General features: G+C 45.3%; 1 long non-coding RNA gene across 1 annotated transcript in view; it reads left to right on the top strand.

The window, feature by feature from the left end:
* Window positions 1-24,620, top strand: part of LOC134965462 (uncharacterized) — a 111,622-nt gene that overhangs the window by 30,308 nt on the left and 56,694 nt on the right. The window contains exon 2 of the long non-coding RNA XR_010188377.1: window positions 13,719-13,853. This is a non-coding gene — a long non-coding RNA (uncharacterized LOC134965462). The remainder of the gene's footprint in view (window positions 1-13,718; window positions 13,854-24,620) is intronic.

The raw sequence follows: 24,620 nt of genomic DNA, 5'->3' as shown, positions 1-24,620 counted from the left end.
ATCAAAAAATTGGGAAAATGTTATTCCCCAAGCAACTGTCATCTAGGCAAATATATTACAGCACAATTCTAATTGGGGACATGTTAATCCTACCCATCTAAATGGCCGTTCTCACCCTTAACATCATCCTAGCCGTAATAATCACATCTTGGGGCTGGCCATATGTCAATGTACTAACATCTATCCACATGTCTTCTGTACATTGTAAATGCCTCTCAACCAATCTAAACCAAATCATAAAAAATGCATTACATACACATTACATTAAAACACGAACGGGAGTATCAGTGTGGAGAAGGTATCCGCTATTGAATTGTAGTGAAATTAAAGCTAAGAACAGCAAACCTGGTTTCTAAACCACACATCCTCTATAGAAAACATGATAAAGTTAATTCCTCATTAAGCCCAACTGGGGCCATGGCATTTAGCAAATATATCCATCGACTTTCCTGCTTTAATAGCTGTTTATTTCGATCACCACCCCTCCTCAGTGGTGGTACATGGTCAAGAGGCATGAATTTAAAGTCCTTTATTTTATGACCACAGTTCGCAAAGTGTCTGGCCACCGGTGGTGTGCTTGGTTCCAATATTTGTAGTGCTTTTTTGATTGATGAACGGTGCATGGATATTCGTTCTTTAAGCATCCGAATTGTTTTGCCCACGTATACTTTTTTACAAGGGCATATGATAATGTATGTCACGTACCGGGTATCACAAGTCATTCTGTATCTTAGTGTATGTTTAACTCCCAGCTCGGGATGCACAAATTCTCTGCCTGTCAGCATAAACATACAGTTGGCACAGCCACCACATTTGAAGGCTCCCCTCTGGAGGCTCAGCCAATTTGAGTTTCCCATCACTCCAGAGCTGATGTCAGACTGCGTGATCCGTTCCTTAAGATTCTTGCTCCTCTTATAGCTAAAGAGAGGTGTATTGGCACAGAATCTACTCAAAGCAGGTTCCGTCTGGACAATGTGCCAGTGTTTCAGTATAGACTTTTTGACAAAACCCGACGTGATTGAGTAGGTGCTTGAAAATACCAAACGTTCTATTTCCGCACTTTTCATTTTGGGAACCAGCAGGTCCTCACGTTTGAGCCCCAGACATTTTGTAATTGCTTGTTTCACTTCCAATGGATAGTGAAACAAGCAATTACAAAATGTCTGGGGCTCAAACGTGAGGACCTGCTGGTTCCCAAAACGAAAAGTGCGGAAATAGAACGTTTGGTATTTTCAAGCACCTACTCAATAACGTCGGGTTTTGTCAAAAAGTCTATACTGAAACACTGGCACATTGTCCAGACGGATCCTGCTTTGAGTAGATTCTGTGCCAATACACCCCTCTTTAGCTATAAGAGGAGCAAGAATCTTAAGGAACGGATCACGCAGTCTGACATCAGCCCTGGAGTGATGGGAAACTCAAATTGGCTGAGCCTCCAGAGGGGAGCCTTCAAATGTGGTGGCTGTGCCAACTGTATGTTTATGCTGACAGGCAGAGAATTTGTGCATCCCGAGCTAGGAGTTAAACATACACTAAGATACAGAATGACTTGTGATACCCGGTTCGTGACATACATTATCATATGCCCTTGTAAAAAAGTATACGTGGGCAAAACAATTCGGATGCTTAAAGAACGAATATCCATGCACCGTTCATCAATCAAAAAAGCACTACAAATATTGGAACCAAGCACACCACCAGTGGCCAGACACTTTGCAAACTGTGGTCATAAAATAAAGGACTTTAAATTCATGCCTCTTGACCATGTACCACCACTGAGGAGGGGTGGTGATCGAAATAAACAGCTATTAAAGCAGGAAAGTCGATGGATATATTTGCTAAATGCCATGGCCCCAGTTGGGCTTAATGAGGAATTAACTTTATCATGTTTTCTATAGAGGATGTGTGGTTTAGAAACCAGGTTTGCTGTTCTTAGCTTTAATTTCACTACAATTCAATAGCGGATACCTTCTCCACACTGATACTCCCGTTCGTGTTTTAATGTAATGTGTATGTAATGCATTTTTTATGATTTGGTTTAGAATGGTTGAGAGGCATTTACAATGTACAGAAGACATGTGGATAGATGTTAGTACATTGACATATGGCCAGCCCCAAGATGTGATTATTACGGCTAGGATGATGTTAAGGGTGAGAACGGCCATTTAGATGGGTACAGGGCTGTTTCTAGCCAATTTGGCTCCCAGTGCGAGATTTAAAAATGCGCCCCATGACATAAAAAAATGTGACACCCCCCTACACGCACACACCTAGATTATAAAAAAACTTCCGCGCGCACCCGACAAGGGGGCGTGGCCTCATATAAATGGGCGTGGCCTCATCTAAATGGGCGTGACCTCGTCTGAAAAGACTACCTCACAATCCCGTTTTTGACCCTGCTCCAACAGATCACGACCACCACAGAAAAAAAAATTCTACCATATTAAGCCCCACACAGTAATGCCCCCTGCACCATATTATACCACACACTGAAATGCCCTTGATACATTAAATCCCCACACTACGGCAGGCAAGAGTCCCCATTTCACACATTACGGCAGGTGTCCCCATTTTACACATTGAGAGAGAGAGAGAGAGAGAGAATACTTACAGAGGCGATTACCGCTCTTCGGCCCACCTCACCAGTCGCTCCTCGCGCCGGCCTTTCCCTCTTCCTAACTTGGATCCCACACTGTATTCCGCTCGGGGGGGGGGGGGTTCGCGGAGTGACGGGGTTGCGTCGTGACGTAACGACGCAACCGCGTCATTCCGTGAAACTCCGCCCCCCGAGCGGGTTACTCAGGGGGAAATAGGAGGGGGAAACAGGGAGCCACAGTTAGTGCCGCGGCGGGCGCCCAGTGCGGTTGCACTGCTCGCCTGCCCCAAGAAACGGCCCTGGATGGGTAGGATTAACATGTCCCCAATTAGAATTGTGCTGTAATATATTTGCCTAGATGACAGTTGCTTGGGGAATAACATTTTCCCAATTTTTTGAAATTTTTTTGATTTAGATTTAATAATTTTGGTACACGCTGTGTTAGTCCTGATGTTGCCGTTTTGGGTGGGTGGGGTGATGAGGCCGGGTTGCTAGGTGACAAGGAGGCTAAGGGCTGTACATCATGTTAGGAGGGCGGCAAGTTAGGACGAGTAGGCCAATGGGCGAACCGCTATGTGCCTGGGGGATGTATGACACGCTCGCGCGTCACGGTCACGTGGCGTGTGGGGGTGGAACAGACATTTCCATGGCAACGGACGGGACACTGGGAGACGCTTGTGCAGATTGTGGCGCGACCGGATGATGTTACGGATTGCCGTCCAGTTATCCGGGCAGCTCCACGCACACGCCCCCGTACAACACCAGGCGGTACTCAGGTTAACGATAAGGACAGGTGAGCACATTAGTTTAATTTAGTGGGTATAAATATAGGGAGCTTGGTACAATAGTTTAAACTGCTCCCCTGAAGACGGCGGTAGCCGAAACAGCTGTAGGGAGACCCGGCTGGGTCTGACGTGTATCCCCAGCATGATTCAGGATACGTAAGATTTAAATGACTGATGGAATTGTATCTCCAAGCTGCTATTTTGCACTACAAGTTTGTCACTTTATTCGAATTGGCATAAAACGTACTTTTTGGACATTTAAGGAGTGCTGGTTTTCTTCTACAACATAAGCCCCAATTGGAGCCTCATGGTGTGGTAGTGTTTAATCTATATATATATATATATATATATATATATATATATATACCCTGTTGCAAAGCGGATTACTGAGGCCATAACAACTATGCTGATGTTAGACGTGCATTCGGTATCCGCCATTAGTGCAGTGGGACTGCAGAGCCAACCCTGGATGGGCCTGGTGTTTGTGCTGCACACTTGTGTCGCTTAGCTTAGTCATACAGCTACCTCATTGCCCTCTTTTACTTCTTGGCATTATGTGCTTTTTGGGTACTATTTTTTTTTAAGTGACATCCTGTCTGACACTGCAATGCCACTCCTAGATGGGCCAATTGTTTGTGTCACTTAGCTTACTCATACAGCTATCTCTTTGCAGCTCTTTTTCATCTTTGCATGATGTGCTGTTTGGGGCCTTTTTTATATCTGCCCTCCTTCCTGCCACTGCAGTGCCACTCCTAGATGGGCCAAGTGTTTGTGCCACACACTTGTGTCACTTAGCTTAGTCATACAGCAGCCTGTGCTGTTTGGGGCTTGGTTTTTTAAAATGCCATCCTGTCTGACACTGCCGTATAAGTCCAGGGGTACTACCGTATAAGTCCACCAATTGCAGAATTTTTGAAAAATGACAGGGATGTGCAGGAGATGCTGTATGTGGACTGAAAAATTGTGGGCCACTTTCGACATTCAGCCACTGCATGCCACTACTAGATGGGCCAGGTGGTTGCCACTTAGCTTAGTCAAACAGCAACCTCAGTGCATTCCTTCACAACACTGTATGGGAAGAGGAGGCACCTACCAAAATTTGCACACCCCCTGCAAGTGCTGGGAGGAGCACCACCAGTCCAGTTACTGATATTGAGATTGAGGATGTCACTGTAGAACAGTACAACAGGATGAGGAGGATATGGGTGTAGCTGGCGCGGCGGAGGAAGTTGACAATGAGGATTGTGATGGTGATGTGGTTGGTTTGAAAAAGGCACCAGTGGAGACAGTTGTCCGTGGGATGAGAGCCCATTGTCATGCCTGTTCAAAATACCAAAAAAGTCACCTCTTTGGTGTGGGATTATTTCACCACAAATCCAGACAACAGGTGTCCCGTGTGTTGCCTTTGTCAATATGTAATAAGTTGGGGTAAGGACGTTAACAACCTTGGAACATCCTCAATTATACGTCACCTGCAGCGCATTCATCAAAAGTCATTGTCAAGTGACAATTAAATTAAATTAAAATAAATTAAATTGAAGTACATTGTCATGTAAGTGCTTTTTGGGTCCTAGTTTTTAAAACTGCCATCCTGTCTGCCACTGCAGTGCCACTCCTAGATGGGCCAGGTGTTTGTACAACCCACTTGTGTCGCTTAGCTTAGTCATCCAGCTACCTCATTGCACCTCTTTTTTTCTCTTTGCATTGTGTTCTTTGGGGCCTAGTTTTTATAAATAGAAATTTTATTAGTGAGACGATTTGGACAAGAGTGGGATCACAAACGACCTACGCAGAGGTCATCTACAGTGTGAACTAACAGCCCATAACAAAGTATATATAGAATAAACATCTGGGCCTACTAAACACAGATCAGAAAATACAGTATATCTACACTTGTAAATAATAAAATAGATGTTGCAACTCCATTAAGTCGTCTTTTTTCCGAAATGTAACAACAACAAAACAAAACAAAAACAATTAAAAAACAAGGAGTCACTAGAGCTACTAAAGCTCTTATGACAGTACCATATCGAGAACAAAAAAGAGGAGAGAAGAAAGAGAGAAGACGGAGGAGAATATAAGGTAAAGAAGAGAGAAGAGAGGGGGGGAATCAATCCGACTGGCCAGCCTAAAGTCCAGACAGTAAGTCCGGACAGCTATAGGGTTTTAAACTAGTCTAGTATATATTAAAGGGTGAGCCATCACCTTAAGTTAAAGCCAGTGGGATGTTATAAAAGGAGGTCCATGGACTCCAAACTTTAATGAATGACGGAGAAGAGTTCTTCAGTATACTAGTGACATGTTCCATTGAGTAAATATGCCATATTTTAGCTATGATCGCGTCTAATTTGGGAAGTTCCGGGGACCGCCATTGCACTGCTATACAACATCTGGCTGCCAGGACCATATGAGTGAACAACTTATTTTGGTGACGTGTAAACTCAGGAATATCCATTGATAGAAGGAAATAGCCGGCCCTGAAAGGAATAGGGATGGATAAAATCGCAGAAGCAAAGGCCGCCACCTCCCTCCACAAGGGAACCAGAGCTGGTCAAGTCCACCAAATATGTAGGAACGTGCCATCCATTTTTCTACATCTCTTACACAGTGGGGAAATCTCAGGATTCATTTTGTTAAGTCTAGTTGGAACATAATACCACCTGTAGAAAAGTTTATAGGCGTTCTCCTTCAATCTTACGCACAGAGAGCTAGAGGCCACTCTGGAATAAATTGTAGACCAGTCATCCTCATCTAGTGTTTCCCCTAAATCGGATTCCCATGCCCGTTCATGAGAATCTTTAGACCCCAGGGATAAGGGAGATTATAAAGAAACTAGGGTGGATATAAGACCTTTAGTGGAAGCTCTACAAGACACTAAATTTTCCACTGAGGAGATAGGTCTAGCACACAGCTGAGAAGAGGCCACAGAGTGAAAGTGTCTAATCTGTAAGTATTGATAAAAGAATTTATGAGGGATCGAATGTTTAGTTTGCAGGTCCGCGAATGTGGGGAAAGATAAATTTTGGGTAATATCATTAAGTAGTCTGACTCCGCTATTCAACCAACAATTGAAAGAAGAGCCGAAACATCCCGGTCGAAAACTAGGATTATCAAACAGCGGAATCAGAGGACTAGGAGCAGGGGCTAAGTGAAATTGCCTATTTTCCGTATCCCACACATCTAATGTGTGTGAAACAACAGGGTGACCAATAATCATTTTAGGTCGGGACGATCTAGGTATCCACAAAAGAGAGGATATGGTGCGGAGATTGAGGTCATTTGATTCTATCTCAATTTATACTCTCTCTGAATTAGGCCTATTCCAGAGGATGCCTTGTGCTAGTCTGGCTGCTAAATAATAGGATTTTAGATTACGGACACCCAGACCACCCTCAGAAGTGCGTCTTTGAATCACTGAGCGTTTCACTCTGGGCTTCTTCTTTGACCAAATGAATGACATTATATTATGTTGGAGACCGTTGAAGACACAGGGGGGAACTCGGACTGGTAACGCTTGAAATAGGTAAAGAAGCCTTGGCAATAAGTTCATTTTAATAGCAGTAATTCTCCCAATCCAAGAAATATGGTACTTTCCCCAGTCCTCAAGATCCGTCTGAAGTTGAGTCAGCAACTTTGGATAGTTAGCCTGGTAAAGTTGTGATTAATTCTTGGTTATGGATACCCCTAAATAGGAAAGGTGTCGACTATCCCAATGAAAATTGAAAGAGTGTTTTAATGAGTCTTTAACAGCTTGAGGAATATAGAAATCTAGCACCTCAGTCTATCCTGTATTGATCTTATAACCCGAGAGGGCACCATATTCCTCAATTTCACGGAAGAGGTGGGGCAGGGAATGAAGTGGGTCTGAAATGGTTAGCAAGACGTCGTCCGCGTAGAGAGCGATCTTATATTCTTTAGTCCCTATTGTGATACCCTTTATATTTGGGTTAGCCCGAATGCACGCGGCCAAAGGTTCAATAGATAGTGCAAAAATAAGAGGGGACAGAGGGCATCCCTGACGAGTCCCATTAGATATGGGAAAAGGGGGGGATGCAACCCCGTTGGCCAGTACTGCTGCCCTAAGTTTGATATATAATGCCTTGATACCTTGTAGAAACTGACCGTGTATCCCAATGGATTATAGAGTACGAAACATAAAGGACCATTGAATCCGGTCGAAAGCCTTTCCAGCATCTAATCCCAGGACTAGAGCCGGTAATTTTTGTTTATGAATTGCGTGTATTATGTCTATCGTGCGACGGGTATTGTCAAATGCCTGTCGACCGGATATAAAACCGACCTGGTCCGGATGGACCAGGAGGGGTAGGAGGGGATCCAGTCTATTCGCCAGTACTTTTGCATAGATTTTCATATCCACATTTAACAGAGAGATAGGTCTATAGTTAGAGGCCAATTCTAGGTCTCTGCCCGATTTAGGGATTACAACTATGCTGGCCAAGGAGGTTAAAGGGTCAGTGGAAGCCCCATTAAGAAGATCATTGTAAAAAAAATTTAAGAAGGGAATGAGAACAGGAGCAAATTTCTTATAGTATTGAGATGTGAAGCCATCCGGGCCTGGAGCAGCAGAAGACTTAAGTCCCTTAATGGCCGACAGAATCTCCTCTTCCGTTATATTTGCATTCAAGTCTAAAGCTTGTTGGTCGCTTAAGAGGGGGAGCAATTTGTCAGAGAAAAAGGTGGACAGAGAGGGAGTAGGTCTAGAGGAGGGGAGGAGCAAGATAAATTATATAATTTCTCATAATATGTTTGAAATTCTGCAACTATGCGCATCGGGTCGTAAGTAATCATTCCGGAACTGCATTCTTTTAGTTTTACAATCAGACCAGAAGCCCTCTTTTGTCTTAGTTTGCTAGCTAGAACAGAGTCAGCCTTGTCTGCTTTATCATAATATTTTTGTTGGAGCCGTTTTAAAATATAAGCAGATTTGCGTGAGAGAATGGTATTAAGTCTACCCCTCAGATAATTGATCTGAATTAGCAGAGGTGCCGTGAGATTTTGGTTATGTTGAGTAAGAAGAGCGGAAATTTCATTTTCGAGTTGAAAAATTTCTCTTTGGGCTTGCTTCTTTTGAAACGTTGCCCTGCTAATAAATTTACCCCGGAGTGTTGCTTTGTGTGCTTCCCATATAATCCCCGTCGACACCTCATCAGACAAATTAAGATCAAAGTACTTCGAAATGGCAGACCCAACTTCCTCAAAAAAGGAGGGGTCTAATAACATGTTATCATCCAAACGCCATGAGCGGGATCTGCGTTGGGATGAGAATGTATCTAGGAAAATTTAAGGCCCCGCATGGTCTGTCCATGAGAAGGGTGTAATACCTGCTGACGCTATCCTAGAAGCAAGCGGCCTTGATACAAAGATCATGTCAATGCGAGAGTACAGTTGGTGGGGGCCAGAATAATGAGTGTAGTCTCTAGCTGTCGAATTTTTAAGACGCCAAGTATCTAAAACTTTTAGCCTCGTCAGTCCCTTGCAAAGATTAAATGAGGTACGAATGACTTCAGGAGAATGTTTTAAGTTCCGTGAAGTAGATTTGTCTAAGGTGGGGTCTAACACAGAATTAAAATTACCTAGTATCAAATGTCCGAGCATAAGCTTTTCTATCCGTTTGAATAATTTGGAGAAAAACATGCTCTGACCTGTGTTGGGCGCATAGAGACTAACCAGAGTAACTTGTTCCGCCCCTATGGAACCCACCAGTATAAGATACCGTCCATCATCATCCGACACGCAATTTGAAAGGACAAAGGGGACTTTATTAGAAATCAGGATCGCCACTCCCCTCTTTTTACATGGAGCGGAGGCAAATAAAGTGTGGGGGAAGCGCTTACTCCATAATTGAGAGTGTTCACCCATAAGATGTGTCTCTTGCAACAATACGATATCCGCGTTCTCACGCCGGCATGCTCCCATGACTAGAGTGCAACGTTTAGGTGAATTCAGACCATTAACATTTATGGAAAGTATTTTAAACCCCATGTTGCGTAGAATATGAGTATTCTAAGTAAGACTCAGATACCAGTCTAGGCTCCAGCAGGGGAGACCAGTCGGATTCAGGGAAAGGAAAGAAAAGCAGAAGAGTCGGGGAAAGAGTAAGAGAAGAGAAGGGAAAAAAGAGAAACAGCAAAAGGCGGCCTAAAGAGGCCAAAACTCTGTAAGAAAAGAGACCCCAACGGAGGGGCCTAACCAGAACAAACATTAGAAGTAACATATGCATATATCAGGGTAGAGGGTGGTGTATATCACAGATTACAAACCTGTGCGAGGCCCTCAAGTCAATACTAGAAACATAAAAGAATCAATGGATACGCAGTAAGAGGTGCAGATCTAGCGTAAACCCTAAGCAATAATAGTAGGAAACCAATAAACTCAAACAGTTCCAAGCATCACTAAGGCAGAGCGAGACTATGAGAAAAATTACTTCCCAAGCAATACCATAACAGTAGTTCAAGGAGGATTGGCATCATCCAGTCTGCCTCGACGGACTGTAGACCATTGTGGTTGCGGCGGGTGGGGTCGCTGAGGCCTAGGCGACCCTTGTGAGGAGGCAGACGTGGCAGGATCCAGAAGAATATTCAAGTCCGTAAGAAGCTTCTGTCCTTGTTCCAAGGTTTTAGCCATGCGAATGGTGGCATACGCAAGGACCTGAAGTTGAAAGGGAAAGTTCCAGCGATATTTGATATTGTTTTGACGGAGTACTCTTGTGATCGGTTGCAAGTCTCTCCTCTTTTGTATAGTCGACGGGGCCAGGTCCTGGAAAATTTGAATATTCATACCCTTGTATAGGATATCCGGGGTGTCTCTAATTGCCGACATCAATTTCTCTTTAGTGCGATAATAGTGTAGTCTAGCAATGATATCTCTCGGCTGCTGACCAAATGTAGGTTTCGCCCGGAGAGCCCGATGAGCTCTATCCAAGAGCAATTCGTTATCCTGCAGGTTAGGAGCAATGTGTTTGAAGAGATCTCGAAGAAAAGAATCGAGGGTGGACGGAGAAATTGACTCAGGGACACTTCTGATTCGCAAATTGTTTCTCCTCGATCTATTTTCTAAATATTCTTGTTTTTCCTTGAGATCGTTGACTTCTGATCATAGGAGAGAGAGTTCTCTGTCCACTACTCCTTGATATCTGCATAAATCATCAGTTTTGGATTCCAAGGCATCGGTCCGTGAACCAAGAGAGGTCATTGCAACCTTAAAGTCCACTGCCTTCTTGAGTTCCTGCTGAAACGTTGTTTTGATCCCTTCCACAAGAGTGGAAAGCATGGCCTGAATACTTGGATCGACCGATAGGTCAGGTGGGGACTCCGGAAAAGACAGGTTACTCCTATCGACCATTTGTGAGGAACTTTTGTTCTTGGGGGTGAACATGGCGGGAGTTGTAGCAATGGAGCCTTTTTTCACTTTGTAGGGCATAATAAGAAGACGGCACGACCTTAAAAGCTTGAGGAAGGATCCGTGTAATGCAAATAGAAATATGAGGGCCTCGGACAGAGGTATTTAGGACATCATAAGATAACAGTAGATCAAAGCCTCGGAAGGACTGCCAGTGGGCTCCCCGAGCGTTATAGGGACATCAAACAATCACCCAACTGCGGCCAGAGTGAACAGGGTTTGTCTGCACAGAGTTCACATCAGGCATGTTGGAATCTTTACCCCTGTGTCGGCGCGATATGACCGTGGTCTCTCCGGCGACAGCAACGGGGGAGCGTCGGCAACCCTGGCACAACGGTAATAAAATGTAACGATAGATAGTTGCACTTGTAGTTCCAGCACTGTCTTCCAGTGCCTTTCGACAATCTCTGTAGACTGGGATTACAGTCCCCTATAGAAGAACAGGTCAGGATGTCTGGGTATAGCGGTGTAGAGGCAGGGGGAGTAAGTGTAGAGCAGACCCCGACTATCTCCACCACCCCGGGCATACAGTGTTAGCAGCTGCGCTGGATCTCCGCCAGGTCCGTCAATATAATTTGGCAGTGTTGGCCGCAGTACTAGGATGAGAGCCCGGTGCCCCCTTTGCGGGATGAATAGCCCTAAACAACAGCTGGTAAAATGTAGTGGCTGTGTAGTGATTGAGCTGCGTAAGAGGGGGAAAAGCAGTCACCACCAGGCAGTCCAGCGTACCTAGGCGTCACCGCAGTTGGACACACATGAGGACCCGGGAGGTAGGAACCCCCAGCTTTCTGAAAGGCTGATGGCCAGAGTACCCCACTGGGCACCGCAACAGAGCAGGTGGGCTGATGACGAGCAGCAGTGGGCCGCGTGAGCTGGGTCTTGTCTAAAAAAGCCACCCGGCACGTGGAGTGGTATAGGGGGTCAGGCGTAGTAATAATAATAGTGGGGGCCTTGGTGGTGTACAGCCCCTTCAGGGGTTATTACAGCAGCAGGGGCTGAATTTAGCAGGGGGGGTTATTTAATTATAGCAGAAAGGGTCTCACCTCTGCACCAGTCTCTAGCAGAGAAGATCGTATCCGGAGCGTATTTCCACAGCAGACAACTCCTAGCTCCGTGCAGTGCAGGCTGAGGTGTTCCCCGGCATCCGAGTCAGCGGGAACCCCGCCGGTCACCAGGGCAACAGGGAGATTAAGCCGCGTGCGCCGCCCGCACAGCTCTGACGGGACATCAGTTCCAGGACCTGTCTTCAGCTGTAGCGGTGGCCTCTGAAAATCGGGTCACGGGCAGCCGCAGCACAGCGCTTCACCTGTTTCGCTTCGGGTCCCGGTTGATAGCAGGAAGGCTCTGAGTAAACGATCACAGTTGGCTGCGGGTAACTGTGGCGGCGTCCGCGCCTCGGATCCCGCCGCCCGACCACAGCGATCACGTCGGGTCCCGGCTCCCAGCGAGTGACTAGGCCGCAACCTGCAGGGACAATCGTCCGTGTCCCCCGGCTCCGCGACACCGGGTCACCTGATGCAGGGGCAGACAGGCACACCACAGGAGATGTGCAGCGTCAGGGAGATGCCCAAAAACTTAGGCTGGGAGCACAATTTAGGTGTTGAAGCGGGAGAGCACAGACACCGCACGTCCTCTTCACAGCTTGCCAGGCCACGCCCCTTGGGTCCTAGTTTTTAATACTACTATCCTCTCTGGCACTGAGGTGCCACTCCTATATAGGCCAGGTGTTTTTGCCGAACACTTGTGTCTCTTAGCTTAGCCATCCAGCGACCTCAGTGCAACCTTTTGCCTTAAAACAATATATCACGTATAGATGGGGTTATCTATACGTGCAGGCACTGCAAAGCACTGGCCATTCCTAGAGAGCAGCTGCTTAATTCATCAGCTAACAGAGATTATATTAAAAATAAAGTACCATTTGTGCAACAGTATCATCCTTACAGTCAACAAAATATGCGCATGGCCAAACAGTTATGGCCAACTGTCACCCTGGACCCCGACCTTAAGAGTTTCAAAAATCTAAAAATCTTGCCCAGTTATACCAAGGGCAGAAGTCTGAAAAATCTTCTGGTTAAGAATGATATTACGGGATTGACTTCAACCACAAAGACCCACTTTTTAACCAAAAAACCTGGCTGCTACCGATGTACAGGTTGCATTACATGCAGCTATTTGGAAACTGGTCCCTCCTTTACACATCCCCAATCTGAGAAGCGCATTCCCATCAAATTCGTGCTGACATGTTCTAGCCAGTACGTGATCTACTACATACGTTGTCCTTGCGGCCTATTCTATATAGGCAAGACTATTTGTACTTTTAAAGAAAGAATGGCTAACCACAGATTAGCAATACGTCAAGCCTTGGAGGGCACGGACTTGGAGCAACCGGTGGCCAGACATTTTAAATTGCAAAATCATAGTTTAGTGACTTTGCGCTATAAGATTATTGATCAGGTCCCCCTGAACATCTGGGGAGGGGACAGGGGTCGTAAGCTGCTCCAATTAGAATCCACTTGGATTCATAAATTGAATACCATTGCCCCCATGGGCTTGAATGAGCAGCTGAATTTGAATTGTTTTCTGTAACTATGTAACATAGTTTAATTATGTGTTTATTATAGACATTTCTGTGTCCACTCCTTTAGGCTGCTGTTCTCTCTGACCATTGTTATTACGTTTCCTTTTTGCATTTAGTAACATACTGAGTCTCTGTTATCTTATCTGTAGAGCCGATTCTGTGCATTACTCTTCCGGTGAAAGCTGCATGTGTGTCCTATATTGATACACATGCTGCTCTATCCCCTCTTTTTGGGCACCGTATTAGTTGCACAGACTGGGCACATTGTATCTATATCAGTGCACACTGCATTCTCGCTCCAGGCTATCCTTTAATCTTGGTTATGGTTCTTTCTCACCAGTTTACATTGTTGGCATGGTTACGGCCTGACCGGGCGCGGCGCTGTGAGGTGCACGTCGCAGGACTGTGACGTCACCGGCCGGGCGTCCTGCACGAGACAAACTACACTTGATGCACAAGGTGTCTTTCTATAAAGGTAAGAATTGTTTCTTTTGCTAATTGTTCTGACGAAAGTTTTGAAAATAAACTGAAATGTTAACCGCTCTGCATGGTGTCCGTCACCTACTTTACTGCTGTTAAGAAGTCCCAGGAGTGCCACCTTCTATTTGCTATATATATATATATATATATATATATATAAACAAACAAACAGGTTCCACAAGGTGGAGGTGCACTCTCGCTGTGTTGGAGTCAATCAGTCTTAGACAGTTAATCGTCACCGAAGCTTTAATGTCAACGTTTCGGTCTGTTAACAGACCTTTCTGAAGACAGGTGTTCAATCAAGTCGGCAATGAACAAATAAATTCATCTGTAAGAACAATGTTCATAAATACAATCACATGCCTCACCGGTCCCTGGAAAACTTCAAACCCAATAAAAACGCCACCAAGAAAGATAAGTGCGTGATACAAATAGACATCACCAGTGTAGTCAGGCTAAAATAAACAGACTCACGCTCTCCCATACCTGTGACAATCAATGTGCCGTCAACAGATACCTTGAAGATACATAATACAATATGCTGATAGTGGGAACTCAGAGTCCATCCGGCTGTCACAGAAAATATCAAAAATGATCATTAGGACCAAGTAATAGTCAGAACATACAACTAAATGATTAAATAATCCACCCTGTCAAACATAGTGGTAATTACCAAAACTGTGGATGGGTACCTGTATAGGGGACATCGTCAGGTATAGATGCAGCCACTGATGTTACAAACACAGATTGCTGCCAAAGAGGAGGACAAACAAATCCATGTAATGTAATTCAGATTTCACTATATATAAATATATAGACAAAACAATGCAAATGTTACTTACTCGGAGCAGGAGGCGTTGTGCATGTTGTGCGCTGTGCCTAACCAGTTAAGGCTAATGCTAACAAATGCCTAAAAACAGTAATAAAACAAAAAGAACAACAAACAGAAGAGGGAGAAAAAGAGAGAAAGAAGAAGAAGAGGGGGGCACATATGATAAATTGCACAGCAATGAAAACCAGAGTGGCCTTAAAAGAGAGGGAACATGCTCCGAAAGACCAAGCCCAAGAAAAAAAGAAAATGGCAGCATGGCTATCATGCCAAGTATAAGGCAAGAGGAAAAAGATAAAGAAAGGAGATGTATAGGAAGGATCGGGTAAGGAAGAAGGAAAGGTAAATTATTAGACCAAAAAAGGTTATAAAGGGGGTGCATGGGAGGAATACACAGATTCTAGCCAGGGAGAGCATATCCTTTCAAATTTAGAACTAGCATTAGTTTGCTTATATACAAAATGTTCTTTAGAAATAGTATCATTTACTAGAGCCTTAAAGGATGTGAAAGTGGGTCCCTTAGGAGCCATTCAGAGTCGAGCAATACACTCCTTGGTCAGGGCACATACATTAGAAATGTACAACTCCTCCCATTGGAACAGGGAATCAGAACCCACTATCCCCAGAACACAAAGTTTAGGTGTCAAAACTCTCAGGAGTATCCCAGTATTCTCCAGAACCGATCTGACCCAAGACCAAAAGGACTGTACAACAGGACATCCCACACAAGATGCCAGAAAGTGCCTTGGGCTATGGCGCATTTAGGGCAAGTGTCAGAGCGCCCACTTACAAACCCAGCAAGTCATATAGATCCGATCAAATATTAAAAAATTAAGTTACTGAAATCTAGAGGATTTGGTAACGGTACATGAGTATTCCACAGCTACTGTAGTTCTCCACATCTATTGGGCCCAGATCAACCTCCCACTTCACACTAAATTGATAGAGTTTATCAGTATGATGTAAGGCAAGGAGATGTAGGTAGGAAAGGGAAATCATCTTATCATGACCCAGGTTGAGCACAAAAGTCCTAATTGGAAATGGAAGGAGTACAGGAGGTGAGTCCCTGAACTGTGTCTGCAATGCGTGATGAATTTGGAGGAAAAGGTAAAAGTACGAGTTAGGTAGACCAAACTCATCCTTCAATTGTTGAAAAGACTTCAGCATATCACCACAATATGGTTGGGACAGTGAAATGATAGATTTAGGGGCCCACACTCCACGTTCAACAAGAGACCTTAGCTCAGGGAGCCAGCGAGAGTACCAGAGGGGAGTGTCCGGGTCAAGACCATCAAACTAAGTAAGCACCCACAATGCCTGCCAAATTTTTGCAGCCTGAAAGACAATGGGAGGAGTAAACTGAGATAGATTACCACTTAACAAAACCTGCATACTGTAGGTGAAAAACCAGGGAAGTAACATTGAATAAATGCAACATGTAAAGACTGCACATCATCGTCCAGTAACCAGAGCCTGAGGTGTGTGATTTGAGCGGCATAATAATAGAGTTGGAAGTTAGGGAGCGCCAGTCCATCATCTGTCCTAGATCTGGTAAAAAACATCTAACTGTAGTCGAGGTCGCCCATTGGCCCAAAGCAATGAAAGAAAGAATACTGTTCAATTTCCTATAAAATTAGGGAAAATATAGACTGGAGACTGTAGAAGGATATACAGAAATTTGGGCAATAATACAATTTTAACAAGATTGACCTTGCCGGTCACCGCCAACGGGAGTTTACACCAGGATTTAGATTTGTGTACAACGTGTTGCATTAATGGGTCAAGATTCAAGGGGATAAAATCAGATGGATCATTAGTAATCTGTACACCTAGGTACATAAATTGGATAGTCCAACATAAAGGTAAGGAGATTTTAAGAGCAGCAGGAGGGGGGTCATTTACCAGCATTATAAATGACTTGGTCCAATTTATACTAAGGCCAGAAAATCTACCAAATTCATCAATCACCTGTAGTAGTAATGGCATGGACACAACATAGTCTTGCAAGAACAACAGTAGATAGTCCGCATAGAGGGCAATCTTATTTTAACTAGGGCCAGTACCTATTCCCAGTATACCTGGATGTGACCTAATAATATACGCAAGGGTTTCGATGGCAATAGCGAACAGTGTGGGGGTGAGAGGGCAACCCTGGTGAATACCCCAGGATAAAGAAAAGGAGGCAGAAACATATCCATTAACCGAGATCCTGGTAGTTGGCTGCTGATAGAGGAGTTTGGTCCAACGTACATAGTTTGGACCAAAGCCCATACCATTCATAACCTCCCACAGATAAAGCCATTCCACACTGTCAAAAGCTTTGACCGCATCTATGGAGACAATAACCACGTTGGAGGGAAATCATGATCGGCCTAAAGAACAGTGTATAGGCAGCGTACATTAATAGATGTGGACATGCCAGGCATAAAACCATACTGGTCCAAGTGGATTATGGTTTTAATAACAGTATTAAGCCTCAAGGCTAAATTTTTTTGCCAGGATCTGGGCATCAGTGGGAATAAGAGAAATCGGCCTATAGGAGTCTAGGAACCTGGGGTCCTTGCCGGGCTTCACAATGACGATTGCCTCTGACATAGAGGGGGGGGGAGGAGGGGGGAAACCTGTTTTCTGCAAAGAAATCTAAATGTAAAGAATGTAACATGGGGTCGAAGGTGTTAATATATTTTTTTATACAATTCAGTGGGGAGTTCATCACTCCCAGGGGCTTTACCACCCGGAAAGAGCCAATTGCCACAGTCATCTCATCAATTGTTATTGGAGCTTCAAGGAAAGCACAGTACTCAGCGGAGAGTTTAGGAAGTGTGACGGCTGACAGAAATTGAGATAATTCAGGACCCAAACGAGTTAAATTGGACTGATAGACATCACTATAATATGATAGGAACATCCATGCAATATCTTGTGTAGTATCAACAGCAGCACTGGCAGGATCAATCACCTGTGCAACAACATTCCCAGGGTGGTCATAGTGTATTAAGTGGGCCAACAAACTACCAGGACTATCCACATGCATATGAATATTGTTAGCTCTAAATATAAGGGACCTAGAGTTTTTGTCCAATAAGTGAGCCAGCCAGGCCGACTGGGCCAGCAGCCAGCGAGTTTTGGTAGCAGGCAAAGCTTCAGTCAAGTATTGTGTCTCTAGATTCCAAAATTTGGTTTCCAGTTATCTCTCAGTATTCTGGTAGGACAATATAAGGGCATCTATTCGCTTAATAAGTGTACCTCACATATAGGCCTTAAAGGAATCCCATACCCCAGTGATATGTGCAGACCCAACATTAACAGCAAAGTACCCCTCCCACTGTTTCTCCAGGTCAGGACTAGTATTTAGCTGCAGCAAACAGGATGGGTGCAATTTCCAATAGGACTGTCCCCTCTGGCACGATATACCAAGCGATAATAGCAAGGGCAAGTGGTTGGAAACACCTCTGGCCTCATAGTAAACACCAGTAATTTTGGGTAAAAGGGAAGGAGAGACTAGGGCGAGGTCGATTTTGGAAAAGAAACCAGGGGTCCTAGAGAAGCATGAGAATTGCTGAACTGTAGGGTGACGGCTTCTCCAAGCATCCACCCAGCCCAGACTACTAATATAGGGGATCATTCTTACCCGATCGCAGCGTGCTTTCGTTCGCACAGCTACGACTGGGTCACTACTGCACACGCGCTGGGGCCGTAATGCGCACGTGCGTCATTGCCTGGCGACAGCCATCCCCGGGCAATGACCCTGACAGTGGAAAAAGCGGTCGCAGCTGCGATCCCAAGTAGATTGACGGCAAGAAGGCGTTCCGGGGCATCAACTGACCGTTGGAGACCATTTTTGGGGAGTGGTAAGAAAAATGCAGGTGGGTCCAGGCGAACGGAGGGCGGATGTCTGACATCAAAGCCGAGTCCAACATCGCTGGATCCGTTGCACAGGGTAAGTATGTCTAGGGCTGGTCTTGTTTTGCAGGAAACTTTTTTAGCATAGCAGGGCTGCACAAGCGATCGCAGCCCTGCTATGCTAAAATACACTCCCCCATAGGCAGAGATTAGTTGATCGCACCAGCAGCAAAAAGTTGCTTGGTGCGATCAACTTGGAATGAGGGCCATAATCAGCAAACTTGGAGTGGCCACCACCAACTGTAGGGGCGAGGGGTGACTTCCATTTATCCAATGAGGGGTATAGTAGGTTATTAAAGTCCCCTAAACAAATGAGAGGAGTGTGGGGAGAGGAGGCTATGAAAGTAAAATGTTTTTGTAAAACATCATAGGCAAAAGGAGAGGGGAACTAAATTGCCAATAGAAAGAAGGGCTGGGACCACAATTTACATTCAATAAAACAAATCTACCACGGGGGTCAGTCATAACAGAAAGCAGCTCAAATTGCACAGCCTTCTTGATTAAGACTGAAAACCCCACTAGAAAAGGAGGAGTTGGCAGCATGGTACGACCACCCAACCCAAGGCCTATGAAGCAACAATAGTCTAGTACCCTCCAGATGTGTTTCACTAAGGCAAGCAATGTCCGGGTCATAGTTCTTAACTAGCTTTAAAACCAGCGAACGTTTCACCTTGTTATTGATGCCCCGGACATTCCAGGTCATAATTTTTAAATCAGTCATAATAAACGAGGCATAAGAAATTATTGAAGGATAATAAAAGTATACGACCTTGCAGACAAATGAATAACAGTAAACTGCATATAGCAAGAAAGACTCCCATAATCAGCAACGAAGGCAACATCAACATTAGCGTTGAGGAGTGTTGTAAAAACTTGCCAAACTAGGAGGTGTGTCTATGCACACATACCAAAGATGGGCACAGAGTATATAATGCAACACAAACCCCAAAAGCCAAGCCATCAGCTGTCCTCGAAAATCAATGGGCATCAACCCCATCTGAGCAATACTAGTATCGCAGTTAGCAATCGCACAGAATAAGCACACAAATACATAGTTACAGCATAAACAGCAGTTCAAAGATATAAAAACAAAAAACTAAAACAAGAAGAAAAAAGAACAAAGACAAGACAATACCCAACTACCCCCCATCCCGTATACCTCCCCAAAAAATGGCATACATTTTTCCCAAAACGAAACCCCAAAAGCACAGTACCCTAATGTATAGCTACAGGTGAGGCGATAATCTTAGAACCAAAACTACCAAAGAACAGGGGCTCCCCGGGCACATTTTTGCATATTTGCACATCCAGGGCACATTAGAAACAAAAAATAAATGACAAAAAAGCAGAATTCTAGTCCGGAGCAAGCTGTCCGGCACCCGGTGCATAACAATCCAGCCAGGCAGCTGCCTCACAATGGATATAGAGTGGGTAAGTCCTGAGCATAGGAACGTGATGCTGATATACAGGACAAAGTAAAGCAGTAACCCCCAGGACCCTAACTCCGTTGTTGACTATGTGTTCTTGGGCCCACGGCAGCCGCGTTTGAAGGGCGGATTAGGTCTGCCCAACTCCGATGCCCCCCGGTCTTAGTATCAGACAAGGCGTAAACTGAGATGGGATGATAACAAGGGGACCTCTAACTAAACAACACTCAGAGCTAGGGGCTACTACAAAACTAAAAAAACTAAACATATGTGCGGCACGCCACCAAAGGAAAAGAACAACAAAGTTACCACTGTCCACACCCTACACGGCACCATTGTGTACCGACGAGGACAGCTTGGGCGGAAACCTCCGCAAAAACACCAGCAACAAGTTTAACCAAAGAATACTGCGGCCTAGGCCGTAAGACACGGCAGAAGCCACTACTCACACCGGGAGAGTAACCACAAGTGAACAAGAACCCCGAGATGATAGGCACAGGTTACACTCGCCTGGAGGGCTGGAAAGACTCCCACGACCGGCTTCCGAACACCAGGACTCAGGACCACTGGGAACAGAGTAGACCAGACAACAGCACGCTGAACTAGGAATTTTCCAGAGCAGAAACAGCTCACAGGAAGCTAACACCGGCGCCTGTATGAGGCACTGGTGGAGAATATAAAAGGGACCTGCACCAATGGCTGTAGAGACCCTAAATTGGTGATGTTGTGCAGCTGCCCTGCTGCACGACCCAGCGCTGACAGGTGGTTGATTAATTGTATGGTAACAGGACACGCGGTCCGCCTGAGGCGTCCCCGTTGCCAAGGAACCGGGAGCTCAGAGCGCACAGCGTCCTGGCATTGCCAGGTGCTGTGCGGGAAGCAGGAGGAGGCGCGGTGGATGTGATGCGCCAAGACCGTTGCTTAGCAACGGTCGGGTGCTGGTGAGAGCCGCCGCACCTAACCGTACCCCCCCTTGAGGAGGGGTTAAGGAACCCCTATATCCGGGTTTATGAGGAAATTCCTGAAAGAATAACCTCTTAAGTCTAGGGGCATGCAAATCCTTGTCCAGGACCCAAGATCTTTCCTCTGGACCATACCCTTTCCAATGAACAAGAAAATAGAGCCGACCATGAGAAAATTTAGAATCTAAGACCTTCTCCACTAGGAATTCTTGTTGACCCTGAACCTCCACCGGAGGTCTACCCTGGACAATTTTCAGAGGAAATCTCCTGGACATAAGGCTTCAATAGAGAACAATGGAAAGTGTTGCCGATCTTAAGTGACTTTGGCAACCGTAGCCGAAAAGACACTGGATTGACTTTTTTGACAATAAGGAACGGTCCAATAAATCTGGGTCCCAATCTAGCCGAGGGTTGTCAGAGCCTGATGTTGCAGGTTGACAACCACCCCTTATCCCCTACCTTAAACGTGCATGGGCGTCGGAACCTATCAGAAAAAAATTTCTCCTGAAAAGCAGCCTTCTTAAGGGCAAGGTGCACTCTTCTCCAAATAACTCTGAAACGGGAGGTTAAGGTCAAAGAAGAAGCAGGACAATGGGAAGTAAAGGAATTGGCTCTAGGGTAAAAGCCCAGGACCGAAAAGAACAGAGACTCCTTGGTGGATGAATGGCAAGCATTATTGTCGGCGAATCTGACCAATCGTTCTAAAGTTTGGCAGTATAAAGCCGTAAATATTGTTTTAGTGACTGATTAACACGTTCAGTCTGCCCGTTAGACTGTGGATGATATCCAGATGTAAAACAGAGTTTTATGTTTAACAAGGCGACCAGTTGGAAGGATCAGCTCCTTTTCTTGTTAACGCCACAATAGGAGCAATTAAATCTGAAAAGGCATGAATAAAGCGGCTATAATAATTCGCAAAACCCAAAAACCGCTGGATAGCCTTCAAGTTAGTGGGTTGCGCCCAACTTATGATGGCCTGGAGTTTCTTAGGTTTCATATAAAACCCCTTAGGAGAAATAATATACCCCAAAAAGGACACCTCAGTGATGTGGTAATCACATTTCTCCAATTTAGCGTACAAATGGTTCTCCCGTAACCTTTGAAGCACTTGCCGCACATGGACAACATGCTGTTCCGGAGACTCTGAGTAAATCAAAATGTCCTCCAAATAAACAACCACAAACTTCCCTAAAAAGTCGCGGAGGACGTCGTTAATAAGATCCTGAAAGACCGCAGGAGCGTTAGACAGGCCGAACGGCATCACAAGATATTCGTAATGTCCGGACTGAGTACTGAAAGCCGTCTTCCACTCATCCCCAGATCTTATTCGGATGAGGTTGTAAGCTCCTCTGAGATCAATTTTGGAGAAAATAACCGCAGTGCGGAGCTGATCAAACAACACCGAAATCAACGGCAAGGGGTAGGTGTTTTTAATAGAAATCTTATCCAAGGCCCGATAATCTATGCACGGCCTTAGAGATCTGTCTGTTTTTCGAAACCCCCCCCCCCCCTCACTTAGAAGGGATTTCGAGGGCCTAATAAACCCCTTCTTCAGGTTTTCCTGCACATAATCATCCAGGGCCTTGGTCTCGGGGCCAGAAAGTGCATAAAGTCTCCCTTTTGGCAGAGACAAGGTCAATGGTGCAGTCATATGACCGGTGGGGTGGCAGGATATCAGCGTTACCCTTAGAGAAAACATCAGCAAAATCCTGATATACTGAAGGTATGAGTTCCGGAGTGACAGCCGCGACTCGGACTGGATGAGAAATACATCCCTTGAAACAGAAGGAACCCCACCGGGAAATTTCCCAAGATCACTAACCTATGGTGGGATTATGAAGGACAAGCCAGGGGTGACCTAAGACGACAGACACAGCCGGACAATGGGTGAGATAAAACTCAATCTTTTTGGAATGTAAGGCCCCCACTGTCAATTGTACTGGAGGGGTCAGATGAGTAATTACCCCATTAGAGAGGGGTCCAGCGTCTAGTCCGTGCATAGTGATAGGTCTATCTAATTGAAGCTGTGGAACTCCCAAAGCCTGAGCCCAAGCAAAAGCCATAAAGTTCCCGGCAGCTCCGCTATCAATGAAGGCTGAAACAAATGAACTGAAACTCCCAAAATAATTTTTTACAGGAACTAAAAAGGAATCATTTGAGGAGATTAACTGCAGACCCAAGTGAACTCTCTCACAATTCACTTGGTCAGAGCGTTTCCCTGTTTATTTTGGCAGTTACGCGTGACATGTCCCTTGCCACCACAATATAAGCAGAGCCCTGAATTTAGCCTTCTGGCTCTTTCTTCTGGGGACAGCCGGGAGAGACCCACTTGCATGGGCTCCTCAACGTCCTCAGGGAGAGCATACACACATGGACTAGACCTGAAATTAGCCCCTCTTTCAGCCCTTCGCTCTCGGAGACGACGATCAATTTTGATAGCAAGCTCTATGAGCTTATCTAAAGTCTCCGGAGCTGGATACTGAAGGAGGCTATCTTTAATTACTTCAGACAGACCAAGACGAAACTGACTGCGCAGGGCAGGATCATTCCAGCCACAGTCGTTCGACCAACGGCGAAATTCAGTACAATATGCTTCTGCTGGATTTTTACCCTGCTTAAGTGCATGTAGGTGACTCTCAGCCGATGCTTCCCTGTCTGGATCATCATACAAAAGGCCTAATGACTTAGAGAAGGCATCTACTGTTTGTAAGGCTGCATCGTCGGGTTTCAACCCAAAAGCCCAGGTTTGTGGATCGCCTTGAAGCAAAGACATCACAATGCCCACCCGCTGAGACTCAGTACCTGAGGACTGGGGCCTTAAATGAAAATAAAGTTTACAGGCTTCCTTAAAACTAAAAAAATATTTTCGGTTACCCGAAAAGCGGTCAGGAAGGTGCATCTTCGGTTCAGGAATCATACCCGGGGAGGCTCGTAAAAGATCTTCCTGCGATCTCACCCAAAGGGTAAGATCCTGAACCATCTGAGTGAGTTCCTGAATCCGATTGGCCAAAAGCTGGATGGGATTTTGTCCTAGCACTGCCGAATTCATGAGGACCAACTTTCAAGGCCACCCTGGAAAAAATAATAGATTTTTTTTTTGTTTTAGGCCGGTGATAATGTTATGTTCTCTGTGCTCCGAACGTAAGCTATAGAGTGGGTAAGTCCCGAGCACAGGAACGTGACGCTGATATACAGGACAAAGTAAAGCAGTAACCCCTAGGACCCTACCTCCGTTGTTTCACCCACGTGGTCAGTCTCCGATGCCCCCCGGTCTTAGTATGAGACAAGGCGTAAACTGAGACTGGATGATACCAAGGGGACCTCTAACTAAACAACACTCAGAGCTAGGGGCTACTACAAAACGAAAAAAAAACTAAACGTATGTGCGGCACGCCGCCAAAGGAAAAGAACAACAAAGGTACTACTGTCCACACCCTACACGGTACCATCGTGTAACGGGGAGGACAGCTTGGGCAGAAATCTCCGCAAAAACACCAGCAACAAGTTTAACCAAAGAATACTGCGGCCTAGGGCGCAAGACGCGGCAGAAGCCGCTACTCACAAAACCGGGAGAGTTACCACAAGTGAACAAGAACCCCGAGATGATAGGCACAGGTTACACTCGACTGTAGGACTGGAAA

This window comes from Pseudophryne corroboree, chromosome 10 (assembly GCF_028390025.1).
Source record: "Pseudophryne corroboree isolate aPseCor3 chromosome 10, aPseCor3.hap2, whole genome shotgun sequence".
Classification (NCBI taxonomy): domain Eukaryota; kingdom Metazoa; phylum Chordata; class Amphibia; order Anura; family Myobatrachidae; genus Pseudophryne; species Pseudophryne corroboree.
This window is presented reverse-complemented; position numbering and strand designations above follow the sequence as displayed.